The sequence below is a fragment of the Humulus lupulus genome, chromosome 2 (genome assembly GCF_963169125.1).
Source record: "Humulus lupulus chromosome 2, drHumLupu1.1, whole genome shotgun sequence".
NCBI classification, from domain to species: Eukaryota; Viridiplantae; Streptophyta; class Magnoliopsida; order Rosales; family Cannabaceae; genus Humulus; species Humulus lupulus.
This window is the reverse complement of record NC_084794.1, coordinates 165,532,035-165,548,838: the sequence shown is the minus strand read 5'-3', so window position 1 is coordinate 165,548,838 and position 16,804 is coordinate 165,532,035.

Sequence of the window (16,804 nt, the reverse complement as noted above, 5' to 3'; positions counted from 1 at the left end):
TTGAATTTATGGTGATCATGTGTGAACCAAGTATGAATCATGTGTGAATAATGTGTGAGGTATGTGTGACGCAGTAACCTAAGTCCTAGAAATCAATCAGAAATTCGCCATTTCAACATAAAATTCTTTCTTTTCACAGATTATTTAGCTTAGAATAGATTGAAAATTCCATATAAACTATTACATAAGACACCCATAACCTATAAATAAAAAAATCACTTGCTCATTATCAAATCAAGTGTTTCAATCTTCTTCAACTTTGGGAGATGATTTCTCTTTATTCTAAATGCTAGCGTGGCTAGATAACATTACTTTCCAAATCTTTTAGTGAGAAGATAAGAATGTTGATGATCTTTTTCTGATGATGATTTAAGAGAGAAGTGGTGTTTATTCTCATGGTGTGGCTGCTAGGTACGTGCAAAGAGAAAATAGAGAAAAACCTAATATTTATAAGGGGTATTAATGTATTTTTTTAGTGCTAATAAGGTCATTAATGTGAGAAACATTAATTAGGGTTAAAAAGGATTAATTAGTGTGGTTTCCCAAATCTTGGCCTAATTGTAAAAGGGAAATTTCATGTTATATGCATGATAACTTAGTAAAAAATTTTAGTATGCCAACATAAGTTACTATCCCAAATATATGACAATTTTAATTTTTTAGACAAAAATACCCCTAACATTCAAACACTTATTTTCTCTCTCAATCCGAACTCTCTCTCTCTAACATCTCTCATTCTCTCACTCTCTCTATCATTCTAATCTTGTAGATCTCGAAAAAAATACCAAAATTAAAAAAAAAATCATTTGAAATCGACATTTGAGTGAAAAAATATGAACCTCCAAAGTTTTCGTCAAATTTCAGTGCAGAGCATCAAAATTGCATCAAAAAAGCATCATTTTGGACAAAAATCAAGTTTTAATGATTGCATTGCAACATCGAAACACCATAGATTTTGTATCGAAACACCATCGATTTAGCATCGAAATACCATCGATTTTTCATCGAAAAAGCATTGTTTTGGCTTAAAAACAAGTTTTCATGATTGCATCACAAGAGCATCGAAACATCATTGATTTTGCATCGAAACTGTTGACCCTCAAGTTGGTCAACAACACAGAGTCAAATAAACGATAGAAAATGAGAGGAAAATAAGAAGAGATTCAAATAGAAAACAAACAACACAAACGATTTATAATGGTTCGGCCCCAATTGGATGGTAATGACCTACGTCCACTTAGTGTTCTTATTGATATTGAATCCCAATATTGTGATCAATGAACTATGGCTCACGAGTTTCACAAGCCTTGGGAAGATTACAATTTCGGCGAGAAACACACTATCTTCTTCTTGTCGAGTACAAAGATTAAAAATTCAAAAGTCCCTTCCTTGAGCCCTCTCATTCTTATTTATAGGCTCAAGAATGTTACATGGGCCGATGGCCTTAATTACAATCAGATTTGCGTATTAAGGTTATAAAGGAAAATATAATTAATGCAATTATTACAAGATTGCATATCCAAAAGGAAATAAATGAAAGTATGCGACCAGATTGCTCGCACCTAAGCGTGAGGCTCGACAAATTAATGACTCTCTGGTCGATGGTCGAATAGGATTCATTTAGTTAATGTTGTCATGTGCTTGTCACGTGTAGGTCAATCCTGCCATGTCATCAGGGGCCGTTTTTGGGTAAACATTTGCCCCCAAGTTTATTTTACTGCGACCAGCATAAAGTAAACTTAGGCAACCGCCCTTTCGCATGCCCTATCAAATCTGTCAGAGCTACCCATGCTTCCTCGAAAAAGGCAACCAATCATATCATTGCAGTTTCCCAAAAGTGGTGTGATGGCTATTACACTTACCCATGCTTCGAAAATTTACCCCTTATGATTACCTTGGTAACTGCTCCTCGATCAATATAAATACTCCTTCAAAATCACTTTTTACTTTTTACTCTTCATTCTCTTCCTCAAGAACACTAAAGAACAAGACACAGAAAACTCAGAAACCCAGACGACTTCGACGATCCATGAGGTTTCTGCCCAGCTACCTGACTTAGCGTCTCAAAGATTCACTTCAATCTTCATCCAAGTAAGTTTCTCAAACTTTTCAGTCGTTGAGATGCCATGCAATACCTGTTTCGTACCTTGAGTTCTTGAACGTTCTTGAGAGAAACTGTTTTGGGGATAAATGGGCATGTAGATGTTAGCACAATATGATAAGGAAAAAACACTATACGGGGCTTAGGAATCGGTTTGAGAGTTAGGATTATTGATTTAGGGCGCAAAATCGAAGTAAAAATTCGATTTTTAAGCATGCAGAAAAAACTGGGTTTCTCCCGCCCTTTCAATGTCGAAAAGTTTTTCTTTTCACTTTTGCTTTTTAATCTGTTTTCCAAACTGGTCGCATAGAATTTAGTGTTTTTGTTAGAATACTGCTAGTCGTATAAAAGCTAAGCTTTTATACACGAGCAACATTATTCCAACTTTTACACTACTTGGTCTTTTGGCCGTAGATTCTCATCTCCCCTTCTCTGTTTGCAGATTTTAATGCATGACCCATGGGGAGGTGAGAGGCCAATCAACGACGACTTGCTCGCGCAGTTACTCGAAGATCAGGAATAGCCTTCGCTGCTAATCCCAGAAATTCCTTTTTCTCGTAACTCTTTAGATAAACCTTCGACCAGTCCAAAAAACATGGGTCGAGTAAAATCCACTGCCCAAAAGAAAAGGAAAACAACCTCTCCTCCTGCCAAACAGCCTGCTCCTCAGGCTGAAAATCCTTCGACTAGCCCACATTCTGAAAACACCCCTCAGCCAGGAATCCAAACGAAAGCCCAACCTCGGGACGTCCTTCAACCAGAGGTCGAATGGTACGTAGTACCTCCTAGCAATATTATAACTAGGATGGTAGGGAATTATCTCAAAAAGTACAGACTTTCTAGGATAAACCTAATCAAACCTTCCATCGACCAGCGGGCAAACCTGCCTGGGGGTGCCTACAGCGCCTGGTCGAGATACCATATCGAGGCAAGGGCAACCTTGCCTCTGGTCGCCCCCTTCCAAATCACCCCAAATGGATATAGAGTGCTCTCTGCTCTCTATATCCTGTACTGCCATAAGAAGTGGCATGTGCCTACGGCGCATAAGATCAATTACTTATTTGATCTCAAGTCCAACCCCAATCACAACAACACGAGGTTCTTCCATTTTTACCACCAGGAATCTGCTCGCACCTTCCTGAGTGAGATCACCTACAAGTCCAACGTAGGAAAGTACTTCCAGGAGTACTTTTTAACAACAGACTTGGTTGCCAACAATCTGGCCTTCACTCAAGGAGGTAATTTCTTTATTCTCTGGTCGCTAATTTCTTTTAGTTTTTCTGCACATTCCTTAGAATCTTCGTGCCATTCAGGTCTGTGACACCGACCAGCTCCTACAACAAAAATGGAGATGCGAGCAGCTTCCCTGGCCAGCATGACGGATATAGAAAAAAGCGTCAAAGAGCTGGTCACGGAAAATAATCTAAGGCTGGTTGGCCTTTTGGCCCCACACCAGGATGTGAAGGAATCAACTACGAGGAGTGCTACTGGCGGAGAAGTTCCCGAGCAGCACCACGACGTGTCACAACCTCCAAGAAGGACAACAAGAGTGACTATCAAGGAACCCTCCAACACCCCACGAGTAGCTACTGCCCATGCTCCTTCAGGAAAGGGCAAAAAGAAGGTTTCCGAACACCCTACGCCTATTCTTGAATCTTCAGATGAGAACGGTACTGTCTTCTCACTCTTAGACAGTTTGCCCATTCCTTGTCATTTATTTGACGGGGATGGCAACTTTAAATACACGCCTAATTTAAATTCAAACTTCTTCAAGGCAGTGAGTGAGTGTAGTTGTAGTACAGTAAATAATATAGCGACCAGTAGTTATAGCTCAGGTATTTCACTTACAATTTTCTTGCTTTTATTTCCCTGATGTAGTAAGTACATCTATTCATATTGTCTAACTATTCGTTTGTTTTCTTACTTGTAGATATGTCATCTGACGATATGTTCGAGCTTTACAGCGTACTCGTCGCTCCTTCGAGCAAGAAGAAAGAGAATAGGCCACACCGTGGAGAGAGCAGCAAGAATCCCCCAACCAAAAAGGCTCAGACTAGGGACCCTCCAGCAGTAGTTCCTTCAAAGGAAACAACGCCCCCTCCGTCTCCCCTCGACCAGACGTCTCCCCCAGCACCAATCGACCAGAACCCTCCTCTACCAGCACCTACCGACCAGACACCTCCTGACCAAACTAGAGATGTCCTGACAAATGTCGCGCTTAGCTCGGCCAAAGAGAGAATGACTAAACTCTTTAGGCACCGCCGCAGTCGAGAGGCCATCCTCAGCACCGACTCCATGGAGGTTGACCAGATAATCAACCGTGCGCTGAACGAAATAGCCAGTGTAAGCTGCTTTCTATCGCTAAGTTTTATTTATTTATCTTTTCATTTTTGGTCATCACCTTGTATTTTTTGTTGATTGCAGGGAATGCTAACTATGACCGCTAGCTGGCGGCACTCGGGGGCTTTGATTACCGAACTCAAAGCGTCTGAGGCCATGCATGCTGAGGAGTCCAAGATAGTTGAGAAGAAAAATGCAAAACTGCTCGAGCAGAACACCAAGCTGGCCGAAGAACTAAAGATGTTCCAGACTGCCTTGACTAAAGCCCTTGTAGAAAAATAGAAGTAAAAGGAGGCTTCCTTGCTCAACTTCAAGGAAGCCACTAAGCTTCAGGATGACTTGGTCACTAGCAGAAAGGAAACTGAGGGGCTGGAGGGGAGCATCAAAGAGCTCGAGAAGACCAATGCCAGCAACTTGGAGAGGTATAAGGGAGCGCATGAGGCAAACTGAAATAAATTGGTGCCTTGATCGCTTGGAGGAAGAGGAGAGAGCAAAAATCCCAGCCTCCCCCGAAATCTCCTTGGCTACGAGCATTGATGGCGCGGAAGAGGAAGCTGGGACCTCTGTCGACCAGAAAACTCCTCAAGACCCTCCTACTGCTTCATAATTTTACTTGTTTTTCTTTATATTTAACTTGTAGCTTAAGAAACACGAACTATGGTTCATGATGTCGAAACAATTTATATTTTTATTACTGCACGGGCAACTTTTCCTTTTAATGGACAATTACATCCGAGTAGTAACTGCTCGCGGTGTAAAGGATTTTTCTTTTGACATTATAATATTTTTATTTTATTATAACATCTGTTCGCATGACCGAACTTATCATAGCACTTTGATTTGATTTAACAAAATTTAAACAAAAATTTGAAAAATACTCTAAGTACCGTAGCATGCTTTCACTTATTTTGCTCGTGTGTTTACATACATGTTGATATGCTTTGTTTACTAGATACCTTATATGCCCCCAAGTGATTGAGGATCTTTAGGTCCTCGGTCACTTGCCTTGACCAAGACCTGTTCGAACATTCCTGCTCGTAATAGAGATATAGAAAAAATGATTATTATAGCAGAACAACACACATAATGAGCAAATACTTGTAATAAATACAATAGTTGGCAAGATTGATTGGCTGCACACAGTCCCTTTTATTTCTCGTAATAAATGGACAATCGTGTCTGTACAAGTGATCAAAAATATGATCTTACACTTATAAGCGATCAATCATAAGATTGACTAACCCTTGTTCATTAACTTGTAAAAAGTAAAATTAATACAAGCCAATTCTTTAAGAAGAATTGTTTATTGGTAGTACTTGCGCAGGTGTTCTCCATTCCAATAGTGAGGAATGAGATCTCCATTTAAGCGAGCAAGTTTATAAGTGCCTGGATGGAGATCTTCTTCGATTTGGTATGGTCCTTCCCAGTTAGGTCCGAGTACTCCAGCAGCTTGATCGCGGGTGTTAAGGAAAACTCTTCTAAGTACCAGATCTCCCACATTAAATTTTCTTTCACGTACTTTAGAGTTGAAATAACGGGCGAATTTTTGTTGGTAAGCTACTACTCGAAGTTGGGATTGCTCGTGCCTTTCATCGAACAAATCCAAAGATTCCATTAATAACTGGCTATTAGTTCCTTGATCGTATGTCATCCTCCTATGCGATGGCGGATCTAATTCAACAGGTAACATAGCTACATATCCATAGGCTAAGGAAAATGGAGTATGGCCTGTTGCTGTTCGATGGGATGTTCTATACGACCAGAGGACTTCAGGCAACTGCTCTGGCCATGCCCCTTTTGCTTTTTCAAGCCTCTTCTTCAGAGTATCTTTTAGCGTTTTATTGATAGCCTCGACTTGTCCGTTTGCCTGTGGGTGAGCTACTGAGGAAAACCTCTTAATAATCCCATGCCTTTCGCAAAAATCCATGAACATATCACTATCAAACTGAGTGTCGTTGTCTGAGACAATTTTTCTTGGTAATCCATAGCGACACACTATGTTCTTGACCACAAAATCCAGCACTTTCTTGATCATTATGGTTGCAAGTGGCTCAGCTTCGGCCCACTTTGTGAAGTAATCAACAGCTACCACAACATATTTGACGCCGCCCTTTCCCGTGGGCAAAGACCCGATCAGGTCTATTCTTCATACTGCGAATAACCACGGACTTTGCATCTACTTTAGCTCGTTAGGGGCTGCTCGCGAAATCTTGGAGAATTTTTGACACTTGTCGCATTTTCGAACAAATTCCATCGAGTCTTCATTCATTGTTGGCCAGAAGTACCCTTGCCTTAAGATCTTTTTCGATAAACTCTGCCCCCATAGTTGTAACGCCCCAACTCCAGGGACCGTTACGGTGTGCCTTGTAAACAGTGCTAAACTCGCTAATCGAGTCATTTGGCCAAAATCTTGTAACTAAGCATGATTAGCGGTTTAGGGATTAAAATTTTTGGTTAAGATGTAACGTTTCACTAGAACGTTTAATATATACATTGGGATCCCAAAAATATAATTTCAGAGTCTATTACAGAAAAATATTTACAACAGGCCGTTCTATGCGGCAAAACTGGATTTAACCCTAGTTCCTCTTTAAACCTCAGCCGTGGTGGACGAGCAGCTGCATATGTACACGTCATCACCTAAGCTCTCCAACTCAAGGACGGTCCAGCTTCCTTTTTGCCTTTACCTGCACCACATAGCACCCGTGAGCCGAAGCCCAGCAAGAAAACACAATATAACATGATATAATGTCAACAGTAATTGTATTGATTATTCAGGACCAACAGTCCAAACAAATAGGTGACTAACACAAGAGTCACAAATGTGGGGTCAACACCCTTTAGCCATGTGACGATAGGGTCACCAGAGCTTAACTGGTAGGTTGTCCTTTCATAAGTTCAATCAGGACAGGTGCATGGTGAATGGTCACCAACATAACCTTCCTCCCGACTCTAGAGTCGTAACTATGGACAGCCTCCCCTAGCCATGTGCAAAACAGTCATCGGGGCCATATGCCCTGGCTATGAACATCTGGTCTTAGACCAGGCAAGCGCTTATGAGTTCATTGACTTTAGGGTCGGTCCAGCATTAATGCCATAGAGTCATTCAATGCATGTTCATCGACTTTAGGGTCGGTCCAGCATTAATGCCATAGAGCCATTCAATGCATGTTCATCGACTTTAGGGTCGGTCCATACACAAGTAAGCCATGCCACCAAACATATATCACATGTTCAATATCCATAAACAAGGTATTCAGCATGCTTACTAAACAAGTACTAGTACAATTAGGATCATGCATAAACACAGAGGCTCAAGCTCTGAACGATACCATACTCAGTATACAAAGCATGTCCTAATCACATGTTTCTCACGCATCATATGCATAATATTCAACAATCCAACATGCACCAATAATAGCCATGCATGTCACGTTCAATAGTCAATCAACATGCATCAAGAATAGCCATGCATGTCATACTCAATAATCAACCAACATGCATCAAGTATAGCCATGCATGTCATACTCAATAATCAACCAACATGCATCAAGAATAGTCATGCATGTCACATATACACAGGGTGCAGTTTTCTTACCTCAGATTCAAGTTATAATGATTAAAAGAACGACCCTTGAGAACGATCAACTTTTAGTCCTTTAGCGGTCACCTAGTCATAACTAAATATAGGATAACATCAATAAAAATGATCAACAAATGGTTCCCAAACCAAAACCTAGCCTCTGAGACATCAAACACTACTCAACCGGGTAGTAGGTTCGACCCTGAGGCCTAAGGCTTGAATCCCCAAGCTAAAAACACATTTCTGGCCAAAAAGCCACTAAGGGTCGCGACCCTCCCCAGCTGCGCCGCGGCGCGCCTCTCAAACAGAGACAGCCCTCTCTGTCACACGCCAAGGGCCGCGGCACACCACAGCCATGTCGCGACGCTTAGCCCAGACTAGCCAAAAACCCAACACGCACCAGCTCGACTTCCCCTGCGTTTTCCCTTGAAACCAGCCCTTCAAACCTGTCCCAAACCTCAACCTAACACCCAATTCAACCACCAAACATCATCTACAACTCACCCTCATCATAACCCAAGTCAAACATCAACCAAACTTCTATTAATCCAAACTTTCTACAAGAAATTCACAAGCTGAAAACTAAAGCCCAAAACAGAGTACACCATAAAATTCATGGCTAAAACTTACCTCAAGCTTGATTTTGAATCCCCTTTAATGGCTGAATCAAGTTCCTAAGCTCCCACCTTTGATCTCCTAGCTTGATACCTTAAGATGGCTCTCAAAAATTGAAAGAAAGATGAAGGAGAAATGGTGTACGGGTGAGGGAGAAGGTTGGGGATAATGATGCTTTGTTTTTTAACTATTCCACAACCTTCTAAAACTCTAAGGCTGATACAAATCCTTAAGGTCAAAAGACCATAATGCCCCTAGGCCAATAAAATCCCTCAAAAGACTTCCGAGGGTAAAATCGTCCTTTCCCACCTATCACGTTAATTATAATTAACAATCTCCAATTCCCACTATCCACAACATTCTCAAATACCAATAAATCATATCCCATTACCCTTTTATTCCCAGTAATGCTCTAATCATCAAAATGACCCCGAGACTCACCCCGAGCCCCGAACTTAATCCCGTTATGACTAGACCGAAAACTTGCATCCCATGATCGTCTCATGCCGAATAGCTCGAACCAATCCACCTTATAATATGGCTATATTAATTAATCACAACCATGCACCCAAAGTACACAATTATGACCACAGCGGCCAAATTACCAAAATACCCCCATAATTAACATATGAACCCATATGCATGCATTCACCATCATATAATAATATAATTCACATAAACATGCATTTAATCATTAAATATCAAAATAAATCAATTATGGCCCTCCCAGCCTCCTAATCAAGGTTCTAAACCTTATTAGGAAATTTGGGGCATTACAATAGTGATCTCCGCAGAAACCTTCATGGACCTCTCGCATCAATTCTGTTGCCTTTTCCTTTGAGACACACCTTAGGAGTGGCATTGAGTACCCCCTTTGGTATAGAATTCCGTCGACCAGGATAAACTGAGCAGCCTGCCTCTGGAGGGTTCTTGCTTTGTTTCGGTCCGTAGGCAACACTCCATGCGCCAAGTACTTAGTGAAAGGTGCCATCCAAGTATCTATTGCCTAAATAACCAAAGAAGTTTCTTCTATTCTGATGCTTGGCGCAGATAGCAGTTCAACAGGCACTATGCTCAGTGTGTCGACATCCTTTTCACTCGCTAACTTGGCCAAGGCATCAGCGTTTGAGTTCTGGTCGCAAGGCACTTGCTAAAGAGTATATCTTTCAAATTGTGCCAACAAATCCTTTGCTTTGCTCAAGTAAGCAACCATCTTCAGACCTCGGGCTTGATTTTCTCCAGTAATTTGATTAACCACCAGCTGGGAGTCACTATAGATTTCAAGTGACTTTATGCTCATGTCCCTAGCTAATCGTAAACCTACAAGCATGGATTCATACTCGGCTTCGTTGTTGGACGTTGTAAAGTCGAATCTGATTACGCAGTGGAATCGATGTCCTTCAGGCGTTACCAAAATCACTCCGGCTCCAGCATGATGTTCATTAGAAGAACCGTCTGTAAACAACTTCTAAGAGGGAGTTTGACTTTGAGGCTCAGGCTCTTCTGTCTGTTCATTGTCTGGAAGCCCAGTAAGCTCTACGATGAAGTCGACCAAAGCTTGCCCTTTTACTACTGCTCGTGGTAAGTAAGAAATTTCAAACTGCCCAAGTTCAACTGCCCATTTCAATAATCGGCTAGCGGCTTCTGGCTTCTGCAGAACTTGCCATAAGGGCTGGTTGGTTAGTACTGTGATGGGGTGAGCTTGAAAGTACGGTCGCAGCTTTTTGGAGGCTAAGATCAAGCAGTAGGCTAATTTTTCAATGGGCAGATATCGCAGCTCTACTCCTATTAGCCTTTTGCTTACATAGTATACGACTTTTTGCCCATTTTCCTCCTTTCTTACCAAGACAGCACTAGCAGCATATTCTGTGATCGCCAACTAGATGAACAGAGTTTCTTTTTTGACCAGCTTAGATAGAATCGGTGGCTGCGACATATGAGACTTTAAAGACTGAAAAGCCTGCTCGCATTCCTCCGTCCACTCGAATTTCTTATTGCCTCTAAGTAGATTAAAAAATGGGATGCACTTGTCCGTCGATTTAGAGTTAAATCTACTTAGAGCAGCGATTCTCTTGGTTAAACTTTGAACATCTTTTATCTTTGTTGGCGATTTCATATCGACCAGGACTTTAATCTTTTCGGGATTAGCTTCGATACCTCGTGAGTTCACTATAAATCCCAAAAATTTCCCTGATCCAACTCCGAAGGAACACTTGAGGGGATTCAGCTTCATCTGAAACTTATTCAAGATGTTGAAGCACTCTTGCAAGTCCCATATGTGTTCTTCTGCCTTCTTTGACTTAACTAGCATGTCATCAACATATACTTCCATGTTTGTACCAATCAGCTCCTTGAACATGTGATTGACTAGTCGCTGTTAAGTCGCACCAACATTTTTCAAACCGAAGGGCATTACTTTGTAACAGTAAAGCCCTTTATCAGTCCAAAAGCTAGTGTGATCCTCATCAGGTGGGTGCATACTGATCTGATTGTACCCAGAGTATGCATCCATAAATGACTGGATCTCGTGCCCTGAAATGGCATCGACCAGCTGGTCGATCCTTGGGAGTGGGAAACAATCTTTCTGGCAAGCTTAATTAAGGTCTGTGAAATCCATGCATGTTCTCCACTTGCCATTCGGCTTGGGTACTAGTACGGGATTAGAGACCCACTATAGATAAAACGCTACCCTGATGAATTCGTTCTCCTTTAACTTCTCGACTTCTTCCTTTAAAACTTTCAATCTATCTTTGTCGAGCAGCCTTCTTTTCTATTGCACTGGTGGAAAGCTTTTGTCTACGTTCAGGACATGGCTGATAACTGCTGGGTCAATTCCAACCATGTCTTTATGCAACCAGGCAAAGACTTCCTAGTTCTTCTTCAAAAATTCCACCAGCTTTTGTTTTATCGTTGTCTCTAATTTTTTACCGACTTTCACAACCCTGTTCAGATCTGCTTCATCGAGTTGGACCTCTTCGAGGTCCTCGATGGGTCCTACTTCTTCATCAAAATCCCCAAAGCGAGGATCCAAATCCCTATCCTCCCTTTGGGAAACACCCTATTTGGTGATGTATTCACCTGATTGGGATTGTGTTTCATTGGTTGTCTGCAATTCTTTTCAGGCGTCTTCCCTCAATCCACCTCTCTTCGTCTTAGAAATTGAGGAATTGTAACATTCCCTCACTTCTCGCTAGTTTCCCAATACGCATACTATCCCGCGTTAGTTGGGAATTTCATGGCAAGGTGCCAAACCGAGGTCACATGTAATGACCCCAAATTCGCTAATGAGATTTAAGGGCCTTGATTAGTGTGTCGGGAGGGTATAATTGGGTTAAATGTGATTTGAGTGACTTTATAGATTTAAATGCATAATTATATGATTAATGATGCTTGCATGATTATATTGGTATTAATGTGATATATGTATATGGTATTGTGAGAACCACATTATTATGTGGGTAGGTCTGCAGAGCACGACTCGAGGCGATCCTAGGGCTAGTTAGCGGGAAAAAGTCACGATAGGGCTTAACAGTTGACTTTGGATAAGTCAGGGGTATTTCAGGTATCGGGTAGCTATTTAGACTATCGGGTTATGAAAATAAATATATGAAGATATATTTGAGGTTAGGAAGTCTAGGTGGGAATATTGGAGAATTTTACCGTTTTGCCCTCGGGGACATTTCCGGCTCCCCGAGCCTCGGGATTGATTTAATGGGATAAGATTGGACTGAAGCTTTAGAAAACAGTAGACAAAAAATTAAACCGACCCTTTATTCAGCCTTTCCTCTCTCTCTCTCCCAAGGAAAACCACAAAGGAAAAACAAAGAATTTCTGGGATTTTAAGCTGGGAATTTGCTGGGAATTCAGTGGGGATTTGAAGCTAAGCTCAGAGATTATCCAGGAGATATTTAATCAAGGCTAAGGTAAGGATCAAACTATGTTTTTGAAGTTTCAATTCTGAGTTTTCAGCTGGGTATTGAGGTGATTTTAGTTTTGATGTTTAAGGTGGAATTTGAGCTGGAAAGCTTTGGGAATTAGCTGGGTTTTGATTAGGGAAAGGATTTCATTGAAGAGGTAAACTTTAATTTATAAATTAGAGGTTTAAATCTAAGCTTTGAATGGTTGGTTTTGAGTGTTTATGCTCTTAAGTTTCATAAATTAAAAGTATGATTTCAATGAGTTTAAGTTGACTTTTTCTGTTGAATTGTGTAGTTTAACTTGCTCTGAAAGTGTTGGGATTGTTGGGTGTTGAAGTAGGGAGCTTAAGGGTGGTTTTGGCTAAGGTTTTAAGCCTAGAAATGGTGGGAGTTCTGGGTTCAAAGGGAAGGGTCGCGGCTCTGTTCTAGAGCGCTGCGGCCCTAGGTTGAAGATGAGCCAAGGAGGCTCGGCCAGGGGTGAGCGCCGCGGCGCCCAATGCTAGGGCCGCGGTGCGTGTCTTTGTCCAGGGCTGCGGCTAAGCTTCAAGGGCCGCAGCCCTTAGTTGTGCACTTGAACGTTTAGGGTTTTTAAGGTCGGGAATTGAGCCTAGAGTGCTTGGGATCAATTTCACCACCGTGCTTGGTGGGATTTGATTTCCCGGAAGCTAGTTTTGTACCCAAAAACCTATATTTGAATATTAATGGAACCCTATGCCTTGGTTGTGACTAGGTGATAAAAGCTTAGGCTTGGGAACAGATCGTGCTTGAGGAGCGTTGCTCGTAATCCGAAACCGCAAAGATTAAAGGTAAGAAAACTGCACCTGGTTGAATATCTATGACGGGACTAAGGGTTCCCTATTGTGTATGCTTGAAAATATGGTATTATGCCATGCAAGCTAATTAGTGAACCAACGTCCTAAGGGTGCCAAGGGTTACACTAGCGCACAGGGCGCGACTTGGCCACTGGTAGCCAAGGACAGCTTAATATGCACTGAGCTCGGTTTAAGCGGGCCAGAGTCAGTGGGGTAAACAGAGGGTGCGGCCTAAGTTATCGGCCCTAATTATTACATGATGTGAATGTTATAAGTGTTTGATTGCATCCATGATTTTGAATATATGCTGAATGATTAATGTGGATTAGTGAGTTTGCTATCTGTTATTACTGTTTGTGTTGCACATGTTTTCTTGCTGGGCCTTGGCTCACGGGTGCTATGTTGTGCAGGTAAAGGCAAGGGCAAGCTTGATCAGCCTTGATTGGAGAGCTCTGTGAGCGGAATGTACATGGCCAGCCGCCACGGTTGAGGTTTAAGCAGGGACGCGAGACCTAAAGATTGTCTATTTTGCCTTAGTATGGCTAATAATTGTTTATGTACTTTTGGAAGTCTGTATATCAACTTTTAACTCTGTTTCTTTTGGGATCCCGTGTATATAACAGTTTAATTATATAAAATGAAACTTTTGAGACCAAAACCTTTTTAACCCTAGCTCATACATGTTTAGTGACACGTTTTCAAATTAATGACTTGATTAGCAAGTCTTGCACCTTTATAAGTACACAGTGTAGCGGTCTTGGCTATCCAGGGCGTTACATCACTACTATAAAAGTAGTGAGTAATGTCCTGTTCACGGGCGCAGCTCCTGCTGTAACCGGAAGCCTAATCGACCCTGTAGGCGCGAGCCCTTCGCCAGAAAAACCATAAATGGTTTGGTTGCACGACTCCAGGTCCTTCACGGACAACTTCATCCTCTCCAGTGAAGATTTGTATAAGATGTTGAATGAGCTCCCTATGTCAACTAACACCCTTTTAACCATCATGTTGGCAATCTGGACGTCCACGACCAGAGGGCCCGAATGAGGGAATCGGACATGCTGAGCATCAAGCTCAGAGAAAGTTATTAACTCTTCCTCTGTTCGAGCTTTTTTGGGCGCTCGCTCCTCCACATTTAGCATCTCGATGTCTTGATCATGGCGTAAGGTCCGAGCGCATCGCTCCCTTGCCTTCCCACTATCTCCTGCAAGGTGTGGGCCGCCACAGATGGTGAACAACGTTCCTGCCATAGGAGTTGGCTGTAAAGGTGGCGAGCGTTGGCTTATAGGCGCCTGCTCGTTGCCTCCTTGAGCCTCTCGTTGAGAATGGCTCGTACGTACCTTCTCAGGTGTCCTTGTCTGATAAGGAACTCAATCTCGTCCTTTAGCTGGTTACACTCATTAGTATCTGACCATAGTCGTTGTGAAAATGACAAAATTTTGTTGTATCTCTCTTGGAGATATCCTTCCTTATAGGTGCTGGTCGCTTGTAAGGGACATTGGAGTTGGTTGCCTGGTAGAAATCCACTCTGCTCTTGACAAGGGCCGTGTAGTTGGTGAATCTTGGCTCATACCTATTGCCTTTAGGGCTCTTATTTTCGGACGTTGATGTCTCATTGTTCGCCATTTTTCCATCATTTTTATCGTTCCCGTTGCCTTTGCTATTGCCATTGGGTTTATCCGACCCGTTGGCGGCTTTAGCGGGATCTTCCTTTGGTCCCTTGTCTTTCACAAGCGATTTTCCCTCGTTGGCAATCGTTTCCTCGAGCTTAATGTATCGGTCTACTCGATCAAGAAATTCCTGGGTACTCTTCACCCCATTCTTTCTTAGACTGTTCTAGAGGGGAGAATGGTGTCTTACTCCAGCAGTAAGGGCCATCATTTTCCCTTCATCGCCGACAGTTTTAGCCCCAGCAGCTGCTCGCATGAAACGCTGGACATACTCCTTCAAGGATTCTCCCTCCTTCTGATGTATCTCGACCAGTTGGTTAGCCTTAGTCGGGTGAACATGACCAGCATAAAATTGCCCGTAGAATTCCTTCAGGAACATTTCCCATGATACTATGCTAACAGGAGGGAATTTAAAGAACCATTCCTGAGCAGTGTCAGATAGGGTGGCCGGAAAGATCCTGTAGCGAGCATCGTCCGACACCTTCTGGATGTCCATCTGTATCTCAAACTTGTTCACATGAGATATTGGGTCCCCGTACCCATCAAAGTTTGGCAATACTGGAATTTTGAATTTGCTGGGGGTTTTCGCCACAACTATTCTCTGTATGAACGGAGTACCTCTTCTCCGATCGTACTCAATGTGGGATGTTCGACTTCCCACCAGCTGCTGGACAACCTAGTTTAGTGCATCAATCTGGGCCTGTACGACGTCTGGGATCGCTGGGGCGACTGGTGCCGGAGGAGCGTACTCATCGTGCCTTTCGCACCTGTCGTTGAGTACGTCCCTTAGGTCATCATCTCTGCGCCTTTGCTCGCTAGTGCCCAATCGATCAAAGACGTTATGCTACATAGGCTGCCCCCCAGCGTTCTGGCTCGCAAGCCTATTTTCTCTTGGTGGAGGGTTCCTGTCTCCACCTCTTTCTTCATGCCCTCGACCAGCATTCCTCCTGCTGGAGTCAGCTTCATTATAATCATGGCTGTCCCTAAACTGCGACCGACTATGGCGCGACTGGCTGGTCACGCTGTTTCCCCCTCTAGCTGGCACCTCCTAAGCGTCAAGGGGAGGCCTTCGTTGGTCGGTGGGTCCCCGGGCATTATTATGTCGTGGGGGTCCCCTGACCGCAGAGCCTGACTCGGTGTACCTTCTGTTAGTAGAAGGACGTTGCCCCCTGCTCGGTGGGTTTGGCTCATCAGCCATTGGGCGTCTAGGGCTTCTGGGAGGCTGCTCGACCCTATTCTGCCTTTGACGCTGGGGATTATCTCGACCAGTGCGAGAAGGTGGCTGCTGCTTAGGATCCTGAATTGGGACATCCTGTTGAGCAGCAGGCGACTGCTCTGGCCTTTGAGGGCTCGCTGGCTGAAGCGGAGGACTTGGATTTGAGGCCCGTTGTGGTGGTGCATTTGGTGGATGATCCGGTTGAGAAGCCAGTGTTGCTTGCGCCCGGGCCAACTGTATGGTTGCTTCTAGGGCGGTAGTGGCATCTCTCTGCCGACGGTCCATGTCTGCTTGCCGCTCATTCAGTTCCTGACGCTGACGTTCGATTTCCCTCTGTTGTAGCGCCAACGTCTCTGCCGCATTCTCTTGATTGGCCCTCAGGTTGGCCAACTCCTCTTGCAACACACTTGGTGTTGTCCTCAGGGTTTCAGAATCTATTTCCTCCTCTTCAAAATCCAACTGTGGCTCATCTTCAGTAACATTTGGTGGAGGAGGCTGGGTGGATGCGGCGCCAGAAGTCAGCCCCGTCTTCCTGGATGTCTTGAATTAGTCT